Raw genomic sequence first — 7207 nt, 5'->3', positions numbered from 1 at the left:
GGTGGTAGCCCCTGGTGAGGCTACAAAGCCTGCCAAGTTTCAAGAAGATCGGTGCAGGGGTTGGGGGGGAACTGCACCTCAAGCTGCTGACAGGCAGAACTCATGACATAAATGACCCTGTGTGCGTTAAGGTGCAGCGGGCTGAAAATTGAAGGGGTGGTGGCCCCTGCTCAGGCCACGCAGCCTGCCAAGTTTCAAGGAGATAAGTGCAGGGGTTTGGAGGAAACTGCACCTCAAGCTGCGGACAAGCAAAACTCATGGCATGGGTGACACTGTGTGTGTTAAGGCGCGGGAGGGTGAAAGCTGCAGGGGTGGTAACCCCTGCTGCGGCCATGAAGCCTGCCAGCTGTCGAAGAGGTTGGTGCAGGGGGGTTCTGGGGCCCTGCACCTCTGGCTGCTGCCAGGCAAAACTCGTGACATGGGTGCTTGTGCAACTGACTGTCTCTGCCTTGGGGAGAACTACTGCAGGCCTGGCCGCTAAGCTACTGTGTTACCAGTTACCAATCAATTACCATTCACTCAGGGACCAGCTGGATACACAGTAGCTAGCTAATGTACCTAGTTAATTAGCAACAATTAACACCTACAAAACACACTAAGGAGAGGAAAGAATGAATACAGACAATCAACTGCCCCAAGACAGAGAGAGTCAGTTGCACAAGCACCCATGTCATGAGTTTTGCCTGTCAGCAGCTAGGGGTGCAGGGCCCCAGAACCCCCCTGCACTGATCTCCTCAACAGCTGGCAGGCTTCGTGGCCGCAGCAGGGGCTACCATCCCTGCAGCTGTCATCCTGCTGCGCCTTAGCACATGCAGGGTTATGTTACGAGCTTTGCTTGTCCGCAGCTTGAGGTACAGTTTCCCCCAAACCCCTGCACCTATCTCCTTGAAACTTGGCAGACTTTGTGGCCTCAACAGGGGCTACCACTCCTGCAGTTTTCACCTCACTGTAGCGTAATACATACACAGGACATGAGTTTTGCTTTCAAGAATTTGGGGGGCAGCTACCCCAAAACCCCAGCACTGATCCTCTTGAAACTTGTTAAAATCCATGCTCTCAGTAGAGGCTACCACTCTTGCAAGTTTAATTTAAATCAGACAAAAAACAACAATGTTATAGATATTTAATTAATTCCCCATTATACCCTATGGCTGGATCTCTGAGGCAGCTCCGAAGCTTCAGAGCTGCTTCAGCTGGATCGAAGCGGGAACCCGGTCCGGAGCTCCAGATCGGATCACTGGCATCTGAAGCAGCCGGATCTGAAGCCGGACCAAATAGTTGTCTACTCACACAGGCCTAATGCTAAAGTACTGACCCAATCATCAAGCTCAGTTCCCTTCTCCAGCCCAACTGCAGTGCTGGGGAGGGGAACTGAGCTGGGGCTCAGTTCCTTTCCCCTGCACTCCGACTGGCTTCCCATAGGTGGGGAGAGCCAGGGCTATGCTCCCCGCCTGGCTGAGCCTGGAGCCACTGGGAGCACAGACCTGGTCCCCCCCATCTCCCACCACCTGGCTGCTTCGAACTTGAAACACTTTGAAAGTTTTAAAATGTTGCGACTAGACTCATTTTGTTTAGAGGCTGGTTTGAAGCCCTTTGTTTCATTTCGATTTCACCAGCTCGAAATGAGTCAAAACAGCGTCAAAACGAAACAGCCAGTGAAATTTTGCACCGCCCTAACAGATACTTATATTGATATAGATACATATATCTGAACACAAGCTGTGCACACAGTTCCTTGCTAATGTAGGACTGTATGATTATATGGATGAGAAATTATATGGTAAGGAATTACTCCAAAAATTTAGAGTGCTTTAGCCAAAGATTTTTGCTGTGCACTCTTACATGAGTTCATCACTAAAATAGAAGATAGATCTATAAAATGGAATGGTTGATTGTCTATGTCTCATTGAACCACGACAAACTAAAGCGTGTTTGGTGCTCTGCAAATATCAACTGGTTTGACAGGTCCTTTACAGGGCATAGATCACTTATACTGGCTAATTATCAGGGGCAAATTCCACTGTGTTTTACTAGGTGTGCGCATTTGGCAATGACTAATTGTGCTTGAACACATGATGAATTAGTGTTTTATGAACAAATCAGTGGGAGACCGGCAGGGATTCAGTGTATCAACTCTAAGAACAGTCTGCCAGCGGAGGTGGTTCAAGCACCTACACTGAACACCTTCAAGACCAAATTGGATGCATATCTAGCTGGGATCCTATGACCCCAGCTGACTTCCTGCCCTTCAGGCGGGGGGCTGGACTCGATGATCTTCCGAGGTCCCTTCCAGCCCTAAAGTCTATGAAATCTATGAAGTTGACCCTAGGACGAATTAACTGAATTTGACTGTAATTGATTTTACAAGGTAGGTAGCTTCAGAAGAAATTAAGAGACTCATGCCAGTAATGCCAAGAACCTGTTCATTAGAGCACCTAGCTGCAAGATGCAAGACCTGCCTCCCACTGCTTGCTAAAAATCAGGCAGAACAGAGGTTCAAACCTGGCTCTTCTGCCCCCAGACAAGTGCTTTAGTTGTTAGGCAATTGAGTATGTGAGGAGAGAATAGTCCTTAACTAGTTGTCTTGTGTCAGGGGTTAGATTCAGAGAGCTGACCAGGCTGGGGCCCACCACCAAGGCAGGTGGAGGAGCCTCTTGGCTGAGATTCCTGCCAGGGCTTGGTCTTTAGGTAGGTCGCTCAGCAACTTGGGTGCATCAAAGCAGAAGTAGCTTGGCATATGCTCACCAGTGGAAACCTGAGCACCAGCTGAATGGGTGTTTTGAGGAGCTCAGCTGTGCCAAACGCAAGGTTCACAGGAAGTCTATGGCAGAGTAGAGAAGTGAACAGAAGGAATAGGGATCCTGCATCTCCGTAGACAATTGGCCTAGATGAGCCTGAGGTCCCTTTTGATTTTATGAATTTATGGTTGCCCCCAGCTCAGGCACTAACTGCTAGGCCAAGTTTCCTGCCACTAGAGCCCCCTTCTGCAACAATGCGGGGGCACGACAGAGTCTTTTCACAGCAGAGAGGGGAAGTTATAGCAGTAGTGGGACGATGCTGCCTGTGAGTGCCCTGCCCCATATGACTCCTGCCAAGGATATGGATGCAGAAAGGGGGAGCTGGGGCTGCTGGAAGCTTCAGACTGAAATAGAGAAGTCAGCCCAGATAGGATGGGATTGGAAAAGGGCACAGGGTTGAGGAGATGGAGTTACTTGGCTTGTTTAAAATCTCAGTGTCAGGTCCACCCACTCCTAGAGCCCTACGGCACAATTTTATCAGGGGTTTTCCCCTCCTGTAAAGGACCATCCCAGTCACTTGCAATCTTTTGCCTTCAGGTCAGGCAGCAGATCAGCCACCAATTTCACCGGCTTTCCTAGCCTGCGTTAACCAAGGCAGCAGCAGCAGAAGAGACAGCACAACCAAGTTCACCCAGAGTGCAGGCCAGCACATGCAGAATGTGTTTTTACACTCTGCCCCAAAATACATTGTCATCTTTGTTAGCACGAAGGGCTAAAAACAAGTAGAGACAGGAAACTTATGGTGCTGCCAGTTTGTTGAAGCTAGCTAAGACATTTATTTACAGAGGTGCTGAATAACTTGGCAGCTCTTAAGACACCTCTTTAAATCATGGAACCGTCTGAGTCTGATTAGAGCTGGTCCCTGAATATCACAATTCACGAGGGATTTTTTTTTTCCTTCAAAAATGATACTTGCCTTTAGCCTGGCTAAATTTTTCTACAACTGTTATAAGATATTGATTGACCTAAATCCGCTTCCATCCCCCTAGTTTCAGACAGGTGAAGTAGCCTTCGGTTCCTCTTCTGATCTACTGCATTAGTAACTGTCATATTTTACCCTAGGGCTAGGGACAGACATTACATATAAACCAGTGTGATCAGAAGCTGGTTTAGACCTGTAACAGAACAGATGTTCCATGCACATAAACTGGTTTGAAGATAGCTGAAACCAGTTTGAGATAAACCTGGTTGAATGCAGAGCCTGGCAGCTGCGCCACAACTCTGTCCGGGACCGCCTGGTGCGGGCCATCCCGGCCGGGGCGGGGGAGATCTCCGTGAACCGCACCGTCCCGGGCTGCGAGAGCCAGCTGCGCCCCGACATCGTCGTCACGGACCACGAGGCCAAGAAGATCGTGATGGTGGACGTCACCATCCCCTTCGAGAACCGGCGCCAAGCCTTCACCGAGGGCCGGGCTCGCAAGCGGGAGAAGTACGCCCCGCCGGCCGACACCCTGAGGAGCCGCGGCTACGACGTGACGGTGGACGCGCTCATCGTGGGGACGCTCGGAGCCTGGGACCCCAGCAACGAGAGTGTCCTCCGCGTCTGCCGCGTTTCCCGCTGCTACGCCAAGCTGATGCGCTGCCTCATGGTGTCCGACACCATCCGCTGGTCCTGCGACATCTACGTGGAGCACATCACGGGCCACCGCCAGTACATCGACCCCTCCAGACCAGCCGCCGCCGGACCGGACCCGGAGGACACCACCGCCTGAACCGCCCCCCACACCGCTTCGCTTCGCGTCGAGAGGACTTCGCCGCCACGGACGACCCCGCCCCACACAAAAAGGACCCCCGCGATCGGACTTTATGGACTGAGACGCTCACTCCGAGCCACTTCCTTCAACATCGCGGACCACTGTAACGGGTATGTGTGTATCTATCTTCTTTCCCTCTCAGCGTCGCGACCTCCCCCCTCCCCCTTCCACACGCCCCCACCCCCGGGCTTAGTTGGCTAACATTGTAAGGTATGTAACCTAGTCGCGTTCCCCTCCTCTCCCCCACCCCTCGATTGTTAGTCCCTCGCTCAGGCGCTTTGTATTTCCATCTCAACTTTGTCATCTTTTTCCTGGATTCCCCATCCAAAACATCTACTAATAAAAGTCAATCAGACTTAACTGATTTGGGTCAAACCAATTTATGCAATGTCTGTCCCAGACCCCATCCTGGTTTAAACTAAATCCCAGCATGCTCTCTGGGCTGGGTAGGGCTCTCTGCTCCACAGCTGAGCTGGCCCCTCTCCTCTGCTCCCTGGCTGGAGGTTGGCAGAGACTGCAGGTAGAAGGTGCATTGAAGGTGCTTTAGTTCGAAAGCATGATGCTGCCATTTTACACTGCTTATACAACTGCAAGCGGCACAGCGTAGTTTGCATCAGCTCACGTGCAGAGCAGACTCGATGAATCAAGTCTGCTCTGAAGTGGCAGATCTCTGGTGCACTGCAGGACAAAAAAGTATGTGCACGGGACTGGTAGTTTTGTATTTATGTTCCCTGGGCACTGCTGCCAAGACATGAGGAGAGCAACAAAGTCTCCAAGAGTATCCATATAGTCTCCAAGGCTACCCAGCCTTAGTACATAGAACAAGGAATTAAGCGCAAGTATGTTAAACCTCCTAGAGGCTAACCTGGTAAGAAGCCAGTTAAAACAAAGAATAGCTTCGTTTACGCTGAATGAATTGAATTAGGGCTATATTGCTGACTGCAGTGGGTTATTCCTGCAGCCTCTAAAGTATTTTATTCCTCTGTCTATGTCTTAACATTGTAAAGGCCTACTATGGTGCAACAGTCTCTTAAGTTGTTCCGATTCAGCCCAATGGATATGACGTGGAACAGAGACTCAAGAGAGAGGCTGCTCTATTCTTAGTTTTCTCACTGGGTACACGCAGATGTTACATTTAGATTGACCTAACTAGGGTTAAGTCAATCTAAATTCCCTTCTATACAGACATTTGGGGCATTCAAATTGGGCCAAAAATGGCAGCCCCAATAAATTCCCCTGAGTAGGTGAACTAACTTAGATGGGGAACAGGTTAACCTCATCCAGTGAACATTTGCTCATGTTTGGACTGTAGTTCCAGGGTTGGGAAAACCCAAACTCTCACCCCAACCCTGGGGTTGTGCTCTTCCTATGCCCCTGACTGGGCTTCTTTAACCCTTGGACTCTCCCACCCCCAGACAAACAACCCCTCCCACGGACCCACCAACCCTCCCTGAAACCACCATCCCTTCCAATCCTGTCAACCCCTTCCCCACCGGACCCACCAACCCACCCCCGGACCCTCTAGCCTGATCCTGCCTGCCCCTCCCCACCACCCTGAGTTCCCTGCATGGCTCCCAGTACCAGCAAACATTTGTGCATGTCACTCCCAGTCTATGATCATGCAAGTTAAAGTAAACCATATAGCCATAGACTGACAGTGACAGACTTGTGCATACACCTGTTGTTTGGGGAAGACCTCAAATACCTCAGTCCAGGGCTTTGCTGTGTAGGTACCATGCCAAAGAGCACCTGGATGAGGCATACTGGCCCTGTTCTGCATGCATTCATTCCCACAACAAAAGTAACGTAGCTGTCTTAACGTGGTGCTGATACCTGCCAACAAGACCTTCTTAGATGCCTCTTTCTCAAAAGAGTGGATTGGCATATGCCAAGCCCTACACTTTGCAGAGGTGGCAGGCATAAAGCAGCTGCAATGTGGCTCACTCTGGTGATCCCTGACATGGTACGGAAGTAAAGTAAATGAGTCTTCAGTTTCCCCCACCCATGAAATGGGAACCAGGAATAGGGGTCTACTTAAATCGTGGAGTAACTAAACAATTTTCACAGCTTGAGTGTGGCATAAATAGCCAATTCAACAGATATTTCCGGAAGCTCCACCCCTCAATGCTGATTGGTGGAGAGGTCCTATTGAGGGAGGAGGCACGAGGGACTGCCACCATCTTGTCTGTTGCCCTTCCTGCCACCCTGCCAGCTGGCACCTAACTCCCCCCCACAGGGGCTGGGCTGCAGCAGCAATGAGGACCACTGGGTCCAACTGGGAAGCCAGCATTTTAGTTTTATAGTTTCATAGTTGGTCAGGTCGGAAGGGACCTGAGCAGATCATCAAGCCTGACCCCCTGCCATGGGCATAGGAAAAAGCGCCCCTGTCAGGGGCACAGGAAAAAGCTCTGGGGTCAAACGACCCTGGCCAGGTGATTATCTAGCCTGTTTTTGAAGACCCCCAGGGTAGGAGCAAGCACCACTTCCCTTGGAAGTTGGTTCCAGACCCTAGCTGCCCTGACTGTGCAGTAGCGCCTCCTGATATCTAGCCTAAATCTACCCTCTGTCAACTTATGGCCATTATTCCTCATTACTCCTGGTAGTGCTTGGGGGTACAGGGACTCCCCCAGTGTCTGCTGGTCCCCTCTGACTAGT

General features: G+C 50.7%; 1 protein-coding gene across 1 annotated transcript in view; it reads right to left on the bottom strand.

The window, feature by feature from the left end:
- The window catches only part of ADGRF5 (adhesion G protein-coupled receptor F5), a 153609-nt gene that overhangs the window by 39775 nt on the left and 106627 nt on the right, over nucleotides 1-7207 (bottom strand). The gene's annotated exons all lie outside the window — the stretch shown is intronic.

The sequence above is a fragment of the Crocodylus porosus genome, unplaced genomic scaffold (genome assembly GCF_001723895.1).
Source record: "Crocodylus porosus isolate Cpor-Errol unplaced genomic scaffold, CroPor_comp1, whole genome shotgun sequence".
Lineage (NCBI taxonomy): Eukaryota > Metazoa > Chordata > Crocodylia > Crocodylidae > Crocodylus > Crocodylus porosus.
The sequence above is the reverse complement of the archived record's forward strand: the minus strand, read 5'-3'. Positions and strand labels throughout refer to the sequence as shown.